The sequence below is a fragment of the Gossypium hirsutum genome, chromosome D11, assembly GCF_007990345.1.
Source record: "Gossypium hirsutum isolate 1008001.06 chromosome D11, Gossypium_hirsutum_v2.1, whole genome shotgun sequence".
Classification (NCBI taxonomy): Eukaryota; Viridiplantae; Streptophyta; class Magnoliopsida; order Malvales; family Malvaceae; genus Gossypium; species Gossypium hirsutum.
This window is the reverse complement of record NC_053447.1, coordinates 16,787,223-16,810,119: the sequence shown is the minus strand read 5'-3', so window position 1 is coordinate 16,810,119 and position 22,897 is coordinate 16,787,223. Positions and strand designations below refer to the sequence as shown.

Below are 22,897 nucleotides of genomic sequence, written 5' to 3'. Positions count from 1 at the left end.
CTATAAAACAATGAAATAAAACAGAGTAAGCATTTAAGCTTAGTAAGTTCGTATAACATGGAATTTAACTTACCATTTATTCATATTTAAGGTAAGCAAACAATATATATACAAAGCAATTTGGCCAATAGCCTGAACACTTATCCTCATCAACTATTTTAGTCATGTATTTCATATGAATATCAAGAAACATGTATGAGCTCAACAATAATCAAATTTCCATATACATATACTTTCCACATCATGTGTCCATATAACATGTACCAATCATATCCATGTATTTCAAGTATATACCCGTAATACTTCGTCTCGAATTCATAGTGTCTCATATCAGAATTTTGTATGTTGAACCATTTAAAATATCGTTGGATACACGGGTAGTACACACGAAGTGTAAAAATCTATAATCCGTCAATTCATATACAGGTATGCCCATACGAACATGTAATCGGGAATCTCTTTTGAGCTATGTAACGGGAAACTCATGTGAGTTGTATAAAGGGAAGCTCTTGCTAGCCAATTATCGGGAAGCTCAAGAGAGCCATTAATTGAAAAGCTCATGAAATCCAAATATCGGGAAGCTCATGAGAGCCATTTAACGGGATGCTCATAAGAGCTAAATAATGGGACGCTCTTTTAAGCTGTGGTGTGTTCGTAACACATGCACGACCACAACCAATTTGAGAACCCTTAATGACAAGTCATTTGTATCCATCGAATTTCCAAGCTTCAAACGGGACTTAGTACTTGTTGGATATGTAATCAATACTTATACATGGAAACTATACATTTGACATACATATCATTCAATTTAAACATATAAATATACAATTTAGTTACACGAACTTACCTCGACAAGTATACATAGATTTGTAAGCTACTAATTCAATACTTTTTCTTTTCCTCGATCCAATTCCATACTAGGTCTATCCGGATCTATACGAATAAATTTTTCACAATTTAATACAATTCACATTCAATTCAGTCCAATGCACATCTTTTTCAAAATTACTATTTTGCCCCTACACTTTTAATTAATTATGATTTTGTCCCTAGGCTCGGAAAATGAAATTCATACAATTTAATCATTATTCCAAGCGTAACCAATTTTCATATATAACAATAGCAGCCCATGTATTTCATAAATTTTAAAAAAAAATTCATGAATTTTCCATCTTTTCAATTTAGTCCCTAAATCATAATTTCATCAAAATTCTATTTACAAAAGTTGTTTATCTATCAATAACCTTTCATTTTCTACCATAAAACTTCATAATTCAACTATACTCATCCATGGAAAAACCTTAACACTTTAATAGTTTTGCAAATTAATCCCCGAGATAGCTAGATTAAGCTATTACGATCTCGAAAACATAAAAATTATTAAAAACGAGACAAGAATACATACCTAATTAAGCAAAAATAGCTTACTTGAACTCAACATCCATGACTAGGGTTTCCATGTATTTTGTTTTAGGAAAGATGATGAAAATGATTATATTTTAATTATTTATTTCATTTATCATCATTATTTTATCATCTTTCCAAAATTAACCTTAATAATTTCTTAATTTCCAATGATGAATAATCATCCTTATCTACTAACTCCTCAAAATGGTCTATTTTCCATATAAGAACATCTAATTTTAAATTCCATAGTTATTTGATACCTTAAGCTACTAGAATTTAATTTTTGCACTTTGTGCAATTTGGTCCTTTTCATCAAATTAGACATGTAATCGGTAAAATTTCTTGACGAAATTTTTATACTATATTTCTATCATAATGTAGACCATAAAATAATATTAAAATAAATTTTTTGACCTCGATTTTGTAGTCCCAAAACCACTATTTCGATTTCCCTGAAAATAGGCTGTTACACATGCAATAATTGAGCAAATCATGCTTTCAAATCAATTTCGGTACAATGTCATGATTAACACGCATACGGTCCTTTTCAATACATGAATTGCATACTTTCAGCTAATCTATAACAATGACATCAATGGCATGTAACATACATACAATGAACATTACAGTCAGGCATACTTTATATGCAAATCAAACAGTGACTTAGTGAGTGACATGCAGTATAAGCATACAATGAACAATAACAATTCACATCATACAATACAGTGTACGTCAATATCAAGCATGCAATCATAATCCATAAGGGCATCAAACAAATAGTCATACATGTCAAATTTTGCATTCAAGTAAATTCAATAAAGGCTCATCACTCGGTCAACTGTAAGTTACATTAGGGGTGTTCATTCGGTTAATCAACTTGAACTACCATTAACCAAATTAATTGACCCTTTTAACCAAATCGAAAATTTTCCAAAAAAATTTAACGAACTGAACATTTTCGGTTAATTCGTTCAGTTAACCAAATTAACCAAATTTATATATATTTTTTATTTTTGGTTAAAATAAGTAAAAAAAATTAACCAAATTAACTTAATTAATCAAGTTACTTGAATTACCCGAATTACCTAAATTAAAGTATTAATCGAATTAAAGTATTGAATCACTACATAATTAAAAACAATATATAAGTTTTGAAATTAACACTGTAATACCCAATTTCTATGCCCGAACCCGTAAGACATTTTAAGGCCCAAAATTAACCTAATTACCCTAGCCTAGTACAGACCAGCCCAAAATACAAAACAAGCCTGCAGAAACCCTAGTGCAGCAAGCTTAGCGCCGCAGTAAGCCTCCTCGCCTCTAGCAGATTTCAGGCGCCGCACGTCTCGGGGCCAACCTCCTCTCTACGCGTGCCGTTTGCTCCACAACCACCTGCAAAAACAGACTAAAAGAGTCCCAATATTGTAAAATAAAAAATACAAAGTATTTTCTCGGGCTATAAAAGCTGAACTTGTATACTGAAAATGGGGGAAGTGATAGATGTAAAAGCACATAGAGAAAAAAATCAATAGAGAACAAATATCAGTTTTAAGGTGATTTATTAGAATTTTTTTAGTCTTTTATTTTGTTTCGTTTCCGTGCATGCGAAAGTAAAAGAAAGGGAGAGAGGCTTACCTCGCCCTTAGATCTACTCAAAAAAAGGGTTAAAAACCCAGTTCGGTGTGCCTCCGGCCACTGGTTGCGATGAAACCACGGCGGACGGACGGCGGCGCAAGGAGCTGAGACGAAACCCAAGCAGAGGGAATTTTTTTTGCTTTCATTTTTTTCTTTTTATTCAGCTACAAATAGGGTTTTTGAAAAAATACTGCTTTAAATAGCAGAGTAAAACGGTGCCGTTTTACCCAGGCATGACCCGCACGGTGACCCAACCCGGAGGGGAGGATTCGCGCGTTCTGACTAAAGGGAAAATTTGCGTAATTGATCCCTCCTTTTTGCATCGCGCTTCAATCAAATCCCTTTTTTTCTTTAATTTAGCCGCATATTTCATTTTTGTTTCAATTTGGTCCCTCGCTGCGTAGTGTTTTGGAGGACAGGATTAATTTCCCTTTTAGTCCCCCATTGTTGTTCGCACATTCAAGTTTGTCTTTTTTTATTTATTTCCGAAATCTACCCCATCTTTTCGTTTTTTAAGTTCAATTTAGTCCATTTTTAGCTTTTTTTATTAATTTTTTTATGTTGTTATCATTATACCATTATTTATTATTATATTATTATTATCATGGTTATTATCATTATTTCTATATTTATACACGCATTGTTTTTTATATAATATATATATGCATGTTTTTATATAATATACTCGCATGGGTTTTTTTTGTAATATATCTATATATATGCATCTTTTTATGTAGTATATTTATACCTGTATATATTTTATACATTTTTTTTATTTCTTAACTTCTATATACATATATATACTTTTATATTTTAGTTTCAAATTTTTTTTTACTTTTATAAATATGTATTTACGTATATTTCCATGTATGTTTTTATATATTATTCTTCATTTTTTACAAATATATATACATATATATATAAATACACACACATTTTAGAATATACATATATAATTTAAATTAAAGTATTTGTTTCATGTTATACATTAACTTTTTAACATGCCTTTTAGAATATATATAATTTGGTTGCGTCAAAGCATTAAAATCATCATATTTTACAAATTTCCAAAATATTTGGCATTTATGATTCTCGAGAAAGATCGTGTCCTAACTTACTGGATTGCGATTATTTTTCGATGAATTTAGAAAGTCAAGTATTCATTTCGCAATAAATTCACAAATTTCAAATAAAAGCTTATTCTCGGGAATTCAAAAATGTCGGGTCCTAACTTACTGGTCATGACATTTTATTATCTCAAAATAAGAATTTCTAAAACAAAAACCAATATTCGATATTTTGAAGATTTAAAAATATTGTGCCCTAACTCACTGGGCGTGGTGTTTTATTTCTTTGAAATAAGAATGTTTTATTATTTTGATTCACTTACGAGATAAGAAGTTTTCTTTTAAAATCTTTTTAAATTTACGACACCAAGACATTTAATAATCAAGTTCAGTACCGATTTTGGGCGTTACGAGGGTGCTAACCCTTCCTCGTGCGTAACTGACTCCCGAACTCGTTTTCTCAAAATTCGTAGACCATAATAATTTTTAAGGTGAGCCGACCACACCTTAACAAAGGGTCGGTGGCGACTCCAGTTTTTTGTTTTTAAAGTCGACAACAAATTTTTGTTTCCAAAAAAATGGTTTTGACAAACACATAATTGAAATGTAAGTATTTAATATTCTCCATTTGTATCCAATTTTTTCTCTCCAAAAGATCTCCATTTGCATTATACCTAAAAAAAATATGTGCAAAAAATGAGCATATAATAGAAATATATGCATTTAAAAAATAAAAAAATATAAACAAATGAATAGATTGTAAGTTAACAAGAATAATATAATAAGCATACCTTTCAACTCACGAAAGCTCATGAATTTAAGGTAGGTTTTGATGCATTCCAAGAAAATTCTAAATATAGAATTGATTAAATAAGTTAATGTTGGAGTGATATGGTAAAAAAAATTGAAACTTCTAAAATAAAACAATAAATATATCATTTTCAATCTTGTCAAGCTCTTGGATTTGTTCTTCAATCTTTCTGATGTCTTCTTGTGATGATGGTTTTCGAATCCAATCTTGAGTACACACAAGAGCTTGTACAATTTTAGGAGTTAAAAAACTCCTATATTGATCAAGCACACACCCCCACTACACTAAAATAGGCTTTTAGCGGCGCTTTTTTAGGCCTTTAGCGGCGCTTTTTAGCGCCGCAGAAACTTTTAGCGGCGCTTTAATAAGCGCCGCAAAAGAAGCCGCTAAAGACCCTAGTCTATAGCGGCGCTTATATCACAAACGCCGCTGAAGAGTAAGAGCTTTACCGGCGCTTTAGTAGAAGCGCCGCTGAAGAGTAATACCTTTAGCGGCATTTTTGGTATAAGCGCCGCTATAAACTAGGGTCTTTAGCGGCGTTTTTGGTAAAAGCGCCGCTATAGATCAGGGTCTTTAGTGGCATTTGTGACCGAAACGCCGCTAAAGACCCTAGTCTATAGCGGCGCTTATACCAAAAAACGCCGCTAAAGACTAACACCTTTTGTGGCATTTTTTTAAAAACGCCACTAAATTTGGCAGATTTGTAAAATAAATTTTTATATATTTTCAGCCCTCCTGTAAAAAAACAAATCAGAAGAAATCATATCTAAACCAGCCAAAAGTAATAAATCTATATATTAAACAAATAATATAATAAATATCAATAAATATTATAAAATTCGTATTATTCGTACAAAAATGTTAAAAGTTAAAATGATAATTCAAAGTAAAAATTGAAGTATATTTACACGATAGTCTAAGACGGCGGCGGTTGCGACTGCTGAAACATCTTCATCATACTCTAGAGCTGCTGCTGGAGTTCATCGAACTTTTAACGCTGCTCTGCTTCCCTCGCTGCAGCCTCTATTTCCCTCGCTTTAGCCTCTGCTTCCCTCTTAGCAGCCTATACTTCTCTCCCTGCCGCCTCTACTTCTCTTGCTGCCGCATCTGCTCTAAGCTGCTGCTGGAGTTCTTCATACTTTCGTTGAACCTCAGCTTCTCTCGCTGCTGCATCTGCTTTAAGTTGTAGCTGGAGTTCTTCATATCTTTTTTGAACATCAGCTTCTCTCGATGTTGCCTCCGCTTTAAGTTGTGTAATTTGCTCAGCTGTTGTCGCTTGCATCTGAGCCATCTGGTCTCTTAACCTCTGAACTTCAGCTTCAGCTCGACTCCCCGAAGGCATATTATTGCGATCTAGATCCAAAATATTGGGATGGGTTAACAAAAGATCCTTGAAATCGAACCCGACCATACCTTTCAAGACCCAAAACTTCAGTGATAATCCGGTTATTAATGTCGTCAATATGAACAGAACTATCACTGGAAGCAATCGCTTCGTACTCTGCCTTTTTATCCTTCAATTTTTCCTAAAAAATAAATCACATAGTTAGGAACGCAATATATATTAAAAAACTGAATGCAACATAACTTAACAATATTTGCATTACAATAAATGAAATAAATAATTAGAAAGTAAACACTATAAATAATTAAAATAAGTGAAATTGTATTAAGCAAACGTACCATAATTTCTGTAGCTTCAGGAGTCATAGGGTTACCATCTTTCTTCCTATGTGTAATGTCAAAAAGTTGAAATCGTCCAACTTTTTGACCGGACGACAGTTCCTACAATACAATAGTAAAAATATTAATTGATAGAAAGTATTAAATATCTGCCAATATTAAAAAATTCAAAATACCTCTGCATGAGCTACACACGCAAAACTTTTCGACCCAGCTGTGTGAGTGAATTTTTGTTGCTGCCTACTTTGTTTTCCAACTTTTTCACGATCCTACGTTATGAAATTATTAATACGTTAATTAGGAAATACTATACACCAAAATAATTACAAAATTTTATAAGTTACACATACCTCTCCTTTCTTCGAAGTCCAAAATCTAACGACCTCTTCCCACTGATACCTCAGCATTCCCGGCGGGACATTTTGTAATCTCTCGTCGAGTGTTGTTTTTGTCTTAAAATATTCTTTCTTTAAAGTGCTCTTATGGTCTCTCCATCTTTTTCCCAATGCCTTCTTTACATAAGCATCGGAGACCTCTAGAGCAAATCTCGCCTACAAAAAACACAATTTAAGAAAGTAAATGTAAATGAAACTTAAACCCAAGTATTATAAATGACATACACGTTTTGTTACCTTAATGTTATCGAGAGCTTGGTTCTTGTTACTCTCGGGCACTTTATGCTATGACTCGAAGTTAATTGGCAACATATTTGCATTCCGTGCTAGAATGCCCATGTATCCTGCTAAAAGGCGGGCTTCTGATCCAACAGGCTGACCAAAGCTATTACTGGATACTTGGACACGCTCGACTGGATCTAGGTCGTATAAATCGCTCAGTACTGTACGTCCGCGAACTCTCCGAGTCCCCAGTTTCATCTGAAAAATAAAAGTATTGTAATATACGAAATTTAAAAAAAACAAAGAAGAAGTCAACACACATGTAAATTAAATGTTAAATTACTTTGATCTTCTATAGGTTCCTCAGGTGTAACTGGAACATTCGAAGATCCAATAGCAGTCTGTTGTTCAGTGCTGTTTGTTTCCGCCGAGTTTAGAGTACCTTGAACAATGCAGTGCGATCGCACTTTTCTTCTAGGCATTTTATCTGCAATACAAATAAATTAGTTGAAAACATAGTATACAATTACAACAATAATATCACATATAAAATAGTTGAAATATCATCATTCGTAAATATATACATACATAATCGTAAAAGCTTACTACATTATAATTCGTAAATATCTTCATCCGTATCCTGGCGGACCCATCCAAATTGTGTACTAGTACTAGGGATGTTTTCGTTTAAGTTCTATTCTGGAAATGGTAAAGTTTGTGTTCTGTTGTCAATGTCATCTCTACTTCCACTGCCCATGTCAAACAAGTCTCTAGGGATGTTACGGAGTACAACGTACCAACCCTCATTAGTTGGATCTTTTGAGTAAAAAACTTGTTTGACTTGAGAAGGAAATACATACGGCTCATCAATCAATTGTTGTCCTGTGTGAATCAATCGAGCGAAGTTTACCATTGTGAAACCAAACTGATCTTGCTTGATTCCACGTGCAGTATTAACATCTGCCCAATCACCTCGAAATAAGACAACTTTCCATTTGCCGTAGTAATCCAACTGAATTATGTCAGTAAGAAGTCCAAAATATTCCACATTTCCCTCCACAGGATTATTGTCCCTAGCACTAGCATAACTTGTAATTGAGGAATTAACAACTATTCCACAATTTTGCGTTCTCCTCAATCTCTCGCGATATTTTGTATGAAATCTGAATCCGTTTATGAGGAACGCACTATATCTTTTAACCACCCGATTTGGACCTTGGGAAAGCCATTTAACTTCGTCGGTGACGTTCTTCCCACTCCAAACCTATTGAATGGAAAGTAAACTGAGTAATTAAAATTTTTTTGAACAAATATTATTATTTGTCGGTGAAAGCTCCAATTACATACCATTTGGCTTAACCATTCATGAAAAGATTCTGTAAACAACTTATTGATATCTTAATGTTGTGTTCTTCGGGAGCGCGAACGAGATCTCAATATTTGTTTGTACTCACTATGTTAAAAAAATGTCCAGTTTGTTAGACTATAAACAATTTTTAAATGATGAATATTTATCAAATTTCTAGAACTTACTTGCGTAAAGGTTCCATTGATTCGTGGTGAAACAGAACATATCGATGTGCTTGTACCCACGATAAATCATCTAATTCTGCAATTTCAACTTTACCGATTGGTTCTCCAAAACTTTGGAACAAATAATTGTCGGCAAAGTTATGATCCGTGAGTCCAGCATTTCTATTAGGTCTGTTCAACCGTGTTTCAATATCTTCCAAATATCTTGAACAGAAGGTCATACATTCCTTTGCCAAGTAGCCTTCAGCAATCGATCCTTCTGGATAACGCTTGTTGCGGCAATAAGACTTTAATTTGGACAGGAACCTAAAAACGATATACAACATTATCAAAAGTTGTAACTAAAGTCATAGGTGAACAAAGGAAAATTTTAAAAATTGTAATTAACACCTTTCTATGGGATACATCCATCGATAGAAAACGGGTCCGCCAAGAATTGCTTCACGCGGGAGATGGATTATCAAGTGAACCATAATAGTGAAGAAGGAAGGTGGGAAGATTTTCTCCATGTTGCATAAAGTTAAAGCGGCTCGATCCTGTACCTTCTGAAGTTCTTGAACATCCAAAACTTTGCCACAAATGGCTTTCATTATATTGGATAGTTCAATTATACAAGACGTCACCTTCTTGGAAATACAACATCGTAGAGCAACTGGCAGTAAATCTTGCATCAAGATGTGATAGTCATGTGATTTTAGTGAATATAGTCTTCGATCTTTAACACTAACACATCGAGATATATTTGATGCATATGCATCTGGAACCTTTATATCCTTCAACACCATGCAGAACACTTCTTTATCTGTCTTCGACATTGAGAAAATAGTAGGCGGCAACCGATATTTACCATTCAGAAGTGGATTCGGATGAAGATCAGGTCGAATTTCCATCTGAACTAAATCAAGTCGACTCTGAAGATTGTCTTTTGATTTTCCGTCTACATTCAAAATTGTACAGACAATGTTCTCGCAGACATTTTTCTCAATATGCATAACATCAAGATTGTGTCGTAAAAGGTGGTGCTCCCAATAAGGCAACTCAAAAAAAATACTTCTTTTCTTCCATAAGTCCGCCTCATTAGGATCATCCTCTTCATCGAAGTTATCATCAGCTTCATCATTTGATCTTCTATTTCTTTGCGTGTTTGCCGGTTGATTCATCTTCCCATAACTGAAATTCATATCTTCCAACATTAACAAGATTTCAGATCCACTTGTCTGCGAAGGAGCTTCTCTGAACTCTTCAGTACCGTCAAATGCTGAACTCTGAAATCTAAATCTATGATTTTTCGGTAACCACCGACGATGCCCCATGTAAGAGAACTTCTTCCCATTGTATAACCATTGCGAACATGTTTGTGCAGCACAACAAGGGCACGCATAACGACCCTTGGTACTCCAACCGGATAAATTGGCATAAGCGGGGAAGTCATTAATGGTCCACATCAAAGCTGCACGTAAATTAAAGTTCTCCTTTCTCAGCACATCGTATGTCTCGACACCAGCCCATAATTGTTTTAACTCTTCAATAAGTGGCTGTAAATAAATGTCGATATCATTCCCGGGTCCTTTCTCTCCAGGGATAATCATAGATAAGATAAGGGAATATTGCTTCATGCAAATCCACGGAGGCAGATTGTAAGGAACAAGCACTACTGGCCAAGTACTGTATGCAGTACTCATGATCTTGTAAGGATTAAATCCATCAGATGCTAGGCCAAGCCTCACACTCCTAGGATCGCTTGCAAAGCTTGGAAATTTATTGTCAAATGATTTCCAAGCTAAAGAATCTGCCGGATGCCTTAATAGTCCATCATCGGTTCGTCCTTCATGGTGCCACGTCATTGACTCCGCTGTCTTCGATGACATGAATAGCCTTTGAAGCCTTGGTATCAGCGGAAAATACCGCAAAATCTTGACCGGCTTCTTTCTTGGCTGTGCATCATTTTCATCGCTGTTCCCATCTTCTGTGTTTCTATTCATCCAACGGGATTCGCCGCATACATGACAGCACTGTTGGTTTATCCGATCGCCCCAGTACAACATGCAATCATTCGGGCAACTATGGATTTTGTTGTACCCAAGACCTAAGTCTTTTATCATTTTCTTCATATCTTTGCATGACTGAGGGATTTTTGCAAACAGAAACATTTCTCTCAAAAACTGTAACAGCATTGTCAATGAGTTCCTGGTCCACCCTCCCAAACATTTTAACTGGAAAAGACGAATGCAGAAAGACATTTTTGAAAATTTCGATCCCTCATATAGTTCTTCGTTCATCTCATTAAGTAGCGCGTAGAACTTTGCCGCTTCTCCATTCGGCTCTTCATGATGTACACTTCTTCCGGGTTCGGTAAAAGCATTTCCACCGAGATTACAGTCATCAGATGGTACAAAGTCGGGTGGGAACGACTGTAAACCATGACTGTGATTATTAAATGCTTCCCACAACATCCCTTCAATGTTATCCCCTCTAACAGACTGATGGTAAGTAGTACTATCATAAGATACATCCATCCTTGAAGAGGAAGTACTAGGCGGGCATTCTCCATGAAAAAACCATTGTTTATAACCACGAACAAACCCATCAACAATTAGATGCTCATATACAACTTCACGATAATGCCAGTTTATGTTGACACACTTCTTACACGGGCAAAGAATCATGTTCTCTTGGCTTGCATATTGAAATGCAAAATTTAGAAATGTTTGTACTCCATTTCGATAACCGTCGCTTACCCTTAACAAATTCATCCAAGACCGGTCCATTTCTTATTTCTTGAAGCCTAATCTTGACAATAAATTGCACGGGTAAGTTATGTATTGTGTAAGCTATGTAAGTTGTGTATTATGTAAGTTATTATTATGCTTTACGTTATGTAAGTAATGTATTGTGTAAGTTGTGTATAATGTAAGTTATGTAAGTTATGTAAGTTATGTAAGTAGGTTATGTAAGTTATCAAAGTAATGTATGTTATGTAAGTTGTAAGTTATTATGTATTATGTAAGTTAAGATGGATTACGTAAGTTATGTAAGTTAAATGTATTATGTAAGTTGTAAGTTAAATGTATTATGTAAGTTGTAAGTTAGATGTATTATGTAAGTTGTAAGTTATTATGTATTATGTAAGTTATGTAAGTTAAATGTATTATGAAGGTTATGTAAGTTGTGTAAGAGATTTAAGTTATGTGAGTTTTGTATTATGTAAGTTATGTATGTTATTTAGGTTATGTAAGTTTTGAGTTGTTCAGTGGTAGGTTATTTTTATTAAATATTAATATCTATTATTGTTAAATATTTTTTAATAAAAATAAAAATAAATAATTTAATTATATTTTAACATAATTATTGTTAAGTACAATTTAATAAAATAATATATAATTTAATAACATTACTAATATAATTATTAATAATATTTAATAATAATTTTAATATAATTTTATTATTAAGAATATTTCATTGCCTAATATCATTTGCTTCAATCTAGCATCTCACTTGTTCTCTTAAGTCAAAATAGCCAATATTAAAATGAGTTTAACATACTGTATGATAATCCAATAATAACATTTTATTTTAATAGTCAATTTTAATAGAAAACATATATTTTTATATTAAATATTTTATTTTATCTTTTATGATAACATGATAACAAAAATTAATTATAAGGTATACTCTTTATTAAATTAATTCTTTATAACCCCGAATTGGTGAAATAAAAACCTTCAAAAATGTCAAAAAAATTACCCCATTGTTTATAACATTAGTTCTTTTCATATGTGAAATAAAAAATCAAAAATCATAGTCCTATGTTTTTAAAAAACTCATAGTTCTTTTCAATTAATTATATGATTGCGTTTTTTGCACGAAGCTGCTGCAGAAAAAAACATGATAAATGGAAAATTCTATGTTCATAATCCTTTCTAAGCTAAAATAACTGTTACCAATCGAAGTTAATTGATTTTCAACAAAGAAAACCGAACACATGAGAATTCAAATGGAGATCAAATATAGTAAGATCACATTATACTTATTCTTCTATCATATTAAATATTCATGACAACTTCAAACAAACAAAAAAGAGGTCTCCTCAAGATTCTTTTGCATATTGCATATTGATATGGCCATCAATCCCTGTAGTTTAACAATATTCAAGATTTAGTCCCTACATTTAAATTTAAATAAAGGCTTCTAGCAAAAGTGGAATTACATTGCTTAATGAAATCACAATGTTTGACCATTCCAATTACATTGCTTAATGAAATCACAATATTTTATCTTCTTGTAATTTAATTCTAGAATAATATTTTTTATTATAATGTAAGTGTTAGAAAATATGTTAATTTATCTATGTTTAAAACTTTAATGAAATAAAAATATAAACAATTATTAAATATCAAACTAAAAATACCATAAAATATTTTTAAAATATGGATAAATCTAAAACGAGCTTAAATTAACCATTTACAGATATAAGTATACTTAAACAAACATAAAAATTATTAAACCATACAGTAGCTTATTGTACCTTTTAAAGCATGACAAGTATTTTATGGTTTTCTAGCTTATTGTACCTTAAAGCTTGGAGTTAGCCTTCTTACTGCTCAACGCAACTGCTGTCTTCGAACTATTGTTTTCGTTTTATTTTGATTATTAAATTTTCTTCTCTTCTTTCTTTTAAATTTATTCATTAATCTCTTCAAAATTAAATATTTCGACCATTCTCTCATTAGTTGCAGTTAGATAAGTGACAATAAGTTGATGTCAACTTTTTTATTAGTCTAATAATAAATTTAACCCTCAAATATTTATACATTCTATCAATTTAATCCTAAATAGAAAATATTTACCAAATTCAGTTATTACTATTTACAAAATTTTGATGAAAGTTCAAACCGTATTACTTTTTCACTATGAAAAGAATGGTGATATTTCCATAAATAAAGTAGTAAAGACATGAGGCGACATCTATTGAACAAAAAAATTCCCAGCCCAGGTGATAACATGAGAAGTGCTACAATTCTGTTTCTATTTATTTTGTTTCTATAATTAGTCTTAACGCAAAAATTATGTTGATATTTAGAGTTTATTTCATTTTATAAGAGGCTGAACGAGGAACTCAATAATAGGATAATTCGAATGGAGAAAGAATTAGATGGAAAACGGGCATTAGAAATGGAACTTCAGCAACTAAAAAAGAGACTGACAGTTTTGAAGCAGGTTGAGGCAAGTATTAAGAAGTTGAGAGAAATGGATATTAAACTTGCATTTTCATCAGCTTTTACTCCAAACCAATGAAAGCATTTCTAGTATAAAAGAAGTGAAAGCTATAGTGTACCTTCGCAACGATGAAGAAAAATGGAACGATTGAAAACCCTATACACAGAGAAGACGATTTCAAGACATTTCAAGGTCATCAACAAATAACAAACAAAAAAATTAAGCTAGACAAGAAAACCCAATGTTTAAATGCGCAGAATTGGGAAATCTTACCTTAAATACTGTTTCCCCCGACGACAGAATCCGAATGTCTGCCCACCTTCTCCATCTTCTTTGACTGGGTTATGTGAGTTAGCAAGAATCCGAAACAATGAAGGTAAATAATCCTTATAAATTTGCAAGAAACCGAACAACGGAACACCGAAGCTTTTCAATTGAAGAATCGCATGTAAGAAATCGCAGATAGAAAAAAGGATTAGGGATTTCGACAGATTGGGGATTTGGTGCTGGGGGCGGGGATTTAGTTGAAAACTGAAATATGTTTAAAATGACACCGTTGTCGATTCCAACTTTTACGGCGCTTACAATCAAACGCCACTAATTTTACAACATTTATGGCGTTTTGAGAATAAACGCCACTAATATTTAATTCGTCAATGAAACGACGCTGTTTCGTTCAATTTATATTAAAGATACTGCAGCGTTTATTCGCAAAACGACACTAATATTTAGATTGTGTGGCGTTTTTCAGCAAAACGCCACTAATTATTCACTTTTAAAAAATATATTGATAAGTTTATAAGTTTTCAAATTATTTTTCAGCAGGTACATTGTTATGACTTTGTTAATATTATTTCAATAACATTATATAAAAATATGTTACATATTTAATACATTAATTTTAAATGTTAAAATTTAATAAATTTTATAAATCATACAAATTTCATTTCATGAAACGGCTCCGTTTTATTCAATTTGCGGATATTATTCATATTTGCGGCGTTTTAGTAGAAAACGCCACTAAAATTTCATGTACAGAATCAGACGGTGCCGTTTTATTAAAACATAAGTAAACTTTCTGGCGTTTTTCGAAAAACGCCACAAATAAAAATGCAATAAATATTTGCTAAAATTTGAATAAATTTTATTATTTATTTATTTATCTCTTGTATATTTAATTTAAATTTTACATAAATAATTGTTAAAATTTTAAGTAATATTTAAAAGTATTTAATATAAAAATTAATAACCCCTAATTCCCAAATTCCTAACCCATAACCCCTAATTCCCCTAAACCCTTAAAGCATAAACCCTAAACTCCTCTAACCCCTAAACCATAACCCCTAAAAAATTTTATTATATAATTTTACTATTTAAATTTTACGTAAATAAATATTATTTAAAAATATTAAGTAATGTTTAAAAGTATTTGATACATGTATCAATATCTACATGCATAAAGTGATCGATCATCTATCTATTATATATCTCTTAAATAATATAAACTATATACTCATAATTTAAATTCATCCAAATTTCTTATTAACTTAAATAACATATTTGATATAAAAATTAATAAAAACTATTTAATCTAAACTTGAACTCTAACCTTACCGTTCAAACCCTAAACCAAAAATCCCTAAACTTTAAATCCCAAACTCCTAAACCCTAAATCTTAACTTTTAACTCCCCCTAACCCCAAAAGCATAACACCTAATCCTTAAACCCTAAATCCATACCCTGACCTACTCCTTAAACTCTAAACCATATACTATAATGATAATTAATTCAATATTTTAAATTTAATACTACCTCTTTTACGATTATATAAGAAATTATTTAATATATAAACTAAAAAAATCAGTAATGTATCCAAAAAACTTTAAAAATATTTTAAATAATAGTTTTTTAATTTTTCAATTTTTAAGAAATACTTTAAATTATTTTAAATCCCTGATCATTAGCGGCGCTTTTCTAAAAACGCCGCTAAATCCCTCAAAAGCACAGAAAACGACGACATTGCGCTTAGTTTTTTTTGCGGCGCTTTCCAAAAAACGCCGCTAAAGACTGAACATTAGCGGCGCTTTACAAAAACGCCGCTAAAATCCCCGAAAGCCAGAAAACGGCGTCGTTGGGCTTAGGTTTTTTGCGGCGCTTTAACAAAAACGCCGCTAAAGACTTCAGCATTAGCGGCGCTTTCTGTAAAAGCGCCGCTAAATCCCTGAAAGCTCGGGAAACGACATCGTTGGGCTTAGTTATTTTTGCGGCGCTTTCATAGAATCGCCGCTAAAGCCTTGAGAATTAGCGGCGCTTACTGAAAAACGCCGCTAAATCACCGAATGCTGGGGAAACGGCGTCGTTGCGCTAGGTTTTTTGCGGCGCTTTCTCAAAAACGCTGGGAATGATTATTTTCAGCGGCGTTTTTTATAATGCGCCACTAATGATTGATCTTTAGCGGCGTTTGTTATCCAAACGCCGCGAAAAATGACGCTAAAAGCCTGTTTTTGTGTAGTGCCCCTAGTGCTAAATGCAGACTCTGAAGCAACCGTAAATACTGGTATAGCTAACACATCTCTACCCATCTTTGAAAGAGTAGGAAATCTAGAGTTATTCACTTTCCACCACAATAAAATATCAAAATTTTCAACAACATTCTCATTAGCCTTAACTAGATATTTATTCAATTTAGATGTTTTATCCTCACCACCATTTTCCAACTCGCGCTTTTTATAAAAAGCTTGCGTATGCCTTTTTATTTTTTATTGTGGTTCACTGAGAGAAACATGTACTGGCACACTCGATTGGCTACAAGTACTATGAAGTGAAGGTTTATACTCATCAAACAATTCATACAAAGCTTCCTTCAATTTTTGCATCATTTCACAAGCATTTTCAGAATTAGACATTTTCACTAAGTGCAAATGCAAGATACTTTAATTTTAGTCTAGGATTTAAAACACAAGCAACAAACATAAGCAAATTCAGCTTATCAATATCACCCCCAATACTTGTCTTTCATCTTGATGGTCATAACACTAAAATCAACATTAATATTTGACTAAGAATCTCGTAAAAGAATATCAATTTCAGAAAGCTCGTTAAAAAAATTATCGGACGTGACATATGAAGTGCCAGATATACACAAAGTGACTTCATAAAAGTGTTCTAAGAAGTGACTTCATAAAAGTGTTCCAAGAAATCCCTCAAGTTTCTAACACTAGCCCAATCATCCACACTAGGCCAACCCTCTCCCCTTTCAAGTTCAGCCATAAAGTTTGTATATTGCTCCTCAAATCTCTTAAAAGCTCTCTCAAAGTTCTAAGCAATGTCTAATATTAAGTAGGTTGAGTTCCACCTAGTACAAACATCAAGACACAACATCTTCTTGCACTCTATCTTTTCCACCACAACACACATCTTAAACTTTTGTAATCTAGCTGGAGATTGTCTTACATATCTAACAACCCTCTAACACGTTCAACAGATTTATTCATTTCCTTTAAGCCTTAAACAACAATCAAATTCACAATGTGTGCCATTCATATCATATGAAGATATTTACTGTTTTGAACCAAACCTCCTCAAGGGTTAATTTCTTTCTCAAGTAACCAATAACAACATCATTTGAACTTGCATTATCAACAGTAACAGTAAATAACTTATCAATCCCCCGATTCAACAAGCATTTCTCAATCACCATCCCATTGGACTCAACCTTATGACTAGAAATTAGACAAAAGTTTAAAATCTTTTTATTCGTTTTCCAATTGTTATCAATAAAGTGAGCAGAGATATACAAATAATTAACTCTTTGCAAAGAAGTCCATGTGTCAGTAGTTAAGCAAACTCTAGAACAAGGACTCAAAAGTTGTTTTATCTTGACCTTTTTATCTAAATACAATTGATAAACATCCCTAGTTATAGTAGTTCGTGAAGGAATATGAAACCTAAGACATGCCACGAACATAAGTTTCCTAAAGCCTTCCCTTTCAACAAACTTGAAAGGTAATTCATCAATCACAATCATTTGTGCTAATCCTTTCCTATATGCTTATTGATCAAATCTCCAAGTTGAAATATGTCCTTCCCCCCTTCGACTCCCTCTCTAGGTAAAACTAGTTACCCTTTGGCTAGTGTCAACAATATTACTAGGATTTTTCTTACATTAACTAATATGATATTTCAATGACCCCGTACCATTTTTTTCATATCACAACAAAATTTCTTTTTGCAATAATTACATTTAGTCTTACTTTCACCTTCACTATTAATAATCCTAGTGAAGTGAGACCAAACTTCTAACCTTTGAGGAGTGGTTTTTCTTTTCCCAATAGTCTCATTTGTTTGGCTTAAAGCGTCACCTACCGAATTTTCAGAATCTATCGAAGTAGGAGGTGTAATACTACCCTCAATATATGTTGGTTTGGTGGAAATTCTGTAAGAAAAAAATTTATATAATAGATTAAAATGCATTTATAATATTAAAATAAATGCAAAGTTGAATGACCAAAATAAAATTTTTAAAACACTATTAAGAACACTCAAATATTAGCTTATCAAAATCTGTATAATTTAACACGACAAAAATACCATGATTGTAAGCTCAAACATTTAGCTATTTGTTAAGGTAAACTCATAAAAGGACCAATATCGCCTACAATAAACATTGTTTGTTGATTGATGGGAAATGAAATTAACCAACACAAGTGTGCATGTGAAGAGATCCTAAATGGAACTACAATGATGAATTATCTTCAAAACATAGAGCATGGGATTCTACTCTATTTCACTCCTTTTTCACTCCTTTTTCAATTTCAAATTAAGAAACCAACAAACAGTTAATTAATGCAGCAAAATCGTTGCTACTAGACAAGTGTACTGGGGAATCAGTTGCAAAACCCATATGCAAAATTACAGAGCCAAATGGAAACTCTAATAATTCAAACATTTAAGAAGAAGAAAAAATCAAAATACTAGAATTAAATCAGTTACAAAACTCATCTCCAAAATTACAGAACCAACAAAAAAAAACTCTAGAAATCAAACTTTTTTTTAAAAAAATTCAAATATTTGAACTGAATCATTTACAAAATTCATCTGCAGAATTACAAAAGTGAATTACAAAATACTGATACATATGCTTAAATGGTAAATTATAAATTCCAATAATATTACAAAAACATAAATCCCTAAAAGGTTACCTCTTGTTCAAGTTTTTCTTTCAAAACTTTCAGGTCACTAACTTGTATTCCTCGTATACTGGAAAAAAGAAATGACAAATAGTAGGTTATTACTAACATATTTCAAAGCATGCTCAATACTCAATATTGAGCTAAGCAACTGCCATAAAAAACCATGAAACAATGAACAAGTACCACTGGCAAAATTACTTGAATGTTGGCCTTCGATAATAAAAGACAAAAAGCATTATCTTTGGATTACATGAAAATGCAGACCACTAAACTGCAGATATCAAACAAGTTTGAATGATCCTAATGGCCTTAAATTCCTTAATATAGATAATCTCTTGCAAATAAAACACAGCTATCCATTTACACGATTCCAAGTACATTGACATGTACATAACTATACATGAATCATGCTTTTCAATGCTTAATTCGTATTATATATATAAGGATCCTAATAGGGGTATAGCATACACAGAAATTCAACATAGCTAGAGTCTGCATTTCAATCATATTAATGTATCTGAATTTAATAGATGTCAAATTTGACTAACAGAAGAAAAACCATCAATCATGCTTTTCAATGCTTAATTGTTTTCTTACTTAATTCAAAATAACCATTTATGTAGTTCAATATTCTCTTGGTTTATGTTCAAGAAAGCTAAAACTTATACATTAAGAGCTATAGGTGCTTATTATTTTTTTCAAATATTCTAGCAACCATCTAAGGAGCATAGACATCTACAAGCCAGAGAGGAAAAGCCTACCTCAACTCGTCGAACACCGAAATTGGAACGATGATGGTGACTTGGTGGACGTTGGACGTGTGGTTGGTGGACACCAAACGTTTCACAGAAGTGACTGGCACTGGAGATTTTGGGAGCTTTCATATTAGGGATTTTGAAAGGGTTAGGGTTTGAGGGATTTTGAATAAGGTGAATTTTGAATCATGATTTTTAGTTTTAATTTTAGAATTTTTATCTTTATTCATTAATTCATTAAATTATTTGTAGTTTTTAGGACTGGGTTAGGTTGGGTTGGGTTGGGTTTATATATATTGGATTCATTAAGTTTATATTGGGGTAAGCCGGTGGTTGTTGGGGCTTGGTCTGGGTGGGTGGTGGGCTAATATTTATATATTATAATATTATTTATTAAATCCAGTTAATTTGGTAAACCAATCGATTTCAAACCGAATTAACTGTTAACCGAATTTTAAAAAAATTATTAACCGATCCCCAACCAAATTTTTTCGATTAACCAACTAATTAACCGAATTTGGTCGGTTAACCAAAAAAATTTGATTTTACCCGAAATTTGCACACCCTTAAGTTATGTACCTTATTCGGCACCATTTTAATTTACTTATTTGGCCACTCAACCATGCTCGACCAGCAAGTATATATTATCAATTTAACAAATATTTTAACAATTGACAATCAATTACATAAAGTTAGGACCCACACCTTATTTCACAAATTCCATAACGCTAATCCGTAAAATTTTGCACTTCCGTGCTTAAGCCTTAAATGATCACTGATCCAAAAACAACACTTAAAACGTTAAGAATTCGATTATGACCATCCTTGAAACACCCCTAAGGTTTCAGCCAAAACAATGATACAACCACGATTTTTTCAAATCCAAAACATCTAGCGAACTTACATTGCTTTGATGCGAAATGAGAGTGCGGATTAAATCAGACTTCACTATGGATTCGGGGCGTTAAAATTAGTACTTAAGACCAAATTATTATTAAAAATCAGTAGCCAAAAATCAACCTAAAGCCCTAGAACAATCGGCCATAAAAACAAATTTAAATGGAACTAAACTGATTCAAAACCTCACTTAATTTCGCACTTACACTTCCCGTTATCTAGATATAAGTTGTCGACTGCGTGGGATCATTTACTCCCTTAATTGACAAGGCTAAGAGTTGATTAAAACATAAAAATATCTACTAAAACTCTGCTATAAAGAGGTGGCAAAACAGAAAATACAACATGCAAACAAAGGTGTTCCAAAGGGCGGAATCACCACCACTCAAGGCCATAAAAGTGGTTGATTAAGGCAGCACCAAATAAGGTTTTTAGGGTATTTAGGGAAATTTTTAATGCTTAAAATAATAAGGATAAAGGTTGGAACCAGCAGCACAAATCAAAAATAAAAAGAAAAAACAAGAAATAATCGGCAACACTCAAGGAGGAGTAGAGGGGACAACAATGGGGATCATGTTGGAAGAAATGGGTTTGGAAAATGCAGCGGAAAATAAATTTGGAAAAAACCAGAGTTTTAAAATTATTTTCAAAACAAGATCTTGGTTGTGATATCTAAAATAATAAACACTTAATCAAAATTGTACATTTTCGATTCATCTAGGATGAGCGCTTCGACCGAGTAGTCTTCTCTGTTATCCTCAAACTCATGTCTGCTGAGTGTGGACTCACTTCAAATCAAAAAAATTTTCACAAAAATTACCAATGAGGTAATTTCGAAATTTCTCTAAACTTTTGGGTCAAGTTGTAAATCAGAAAAATTTCTCTAGAAATTTTCTAAAATAATCTCTTCAGAGAATTTTCTCTTTACAACTTTCTCATGAATTCAAGTGTGTGTAAAATAATGACCCAATGCTCTCTTTATATAGGGAGGGTTTAGAGAGTTCAACTATGATTAAACTTAATTACTTTAATATTAGATTAAATTTAATATTAAATCTTTTTAAAATAATAGAATGTTTATCTACAAGATAAACATTAAATTCAATTTAATTAAGATAACCAGTTTAATGTTAAATTAATAAAAATACTATTAAGATAAGTATTAAATTAAATTTAATATTAAACTATTAAAATAATATATTTTTTGGAATAGTTAATCTGAAATCAAATTTTTTGGTAGAGTCTCAGTAAGAGTGTAACTCTTCCACTGCTCAACCACCGAAGACCAACCGCCGATGGCCACTGGGATGTCGTCGACACCGCCGTCGCAACTGTCGACACCGTCGTTTCCGGTGATGCAGGTGCGACACCTTTACAACACACCGAGCTAGTTTGACTGCTCTGGTTCGGTCCAAGTCAGTGACGACCCGACCGGTTCAATTTAACCATTGGCCCAATTTCACATATCATGCTCGATCAAATTAGTTTTTGGGTCTTGGTCCCAATTTTGGGCTCCCAAGCCTAATTAATAATCTCAGGTCCAATTTTCAAGTTCAATTACTCATTGGGCCAATTGTCTAGCTTGAAAATTAATTTCTAAAAATATCATATTAATTTGATTAATTTAATTTTGCTTTATCAAAATTATTTTTTTTCCAAAAATCACTTATATTTTCCAAATTAATTTTTTAAGAAAATTATTTAATCAAATTCTCTAGTTGAACGATTCTCACTCCCACCTAATTTAATTTCACATTGAATAAATTGACTCAATTAAATTACTTCCAAAGTCGTAAAATTTTCTTTTGATTTAAATACAGACCGATCGAGCTTTTGTTGAGCTAGTGGAGGAACCAATCAGACATATACAATTAGGCTCTAGTAATAGAAATTATATCCAGAAGCATCGTTCCAATAATTCCCAATTACTTAACCATAGAGTCAGTCCACAAGAAGTACCATGATTGAAAACTCCTTATTGTATACTATTTACGAAAATAGTTCATCCAACTGTTTTGTCCAATGACATCGTCATGTGTGTGTTGCCCTCATATGATATCATTGATTTATTTGAGTTAAA

The 22,897-nt window shown here is 32.5% G+C and overlaps 2 long non-coding RNA genes across 2 annotated transcripts; both read right to left on the bottom strand.

Annotated features, from left to right (window-relative positions):
* Positions 1–12,656: 12,656 nt before the first annotated feature.
* On the bottom strand, positions 12,657–15,166 carry LOC107911300 (uncharacterized). Its single transcript, XR_001687834.2, has 3 exons — positions 14,247–15,166; positions 14,092–14,129; positions 12,657–12,887 (listed from the first exon to the last, which is right to left on the bottom strand). It is a non-coding gene; the product is annotated as an uncharacterized lncRNA (long non-coding RNA).
* Positions 15,167–15,930: 764 nt separating this feature from the next.
* LOC107911298 (uncharacterized) lies at positions 15,931–20,138 on the bottom strand. Its single transcript, XR_001687832.2, has 3 exons — positions 19,927–20,138; positions 19,175–19,232; positions 15,931–18,408 (listed from the first exon to the last, which is right to left on the bottom strand). It is a non-coding gene; the product is annotated as an uncharacterized lncRNA (long non-coding RNA).
* Positions 20,139–22,897: the final 2,759 nt, after the last annotated feature.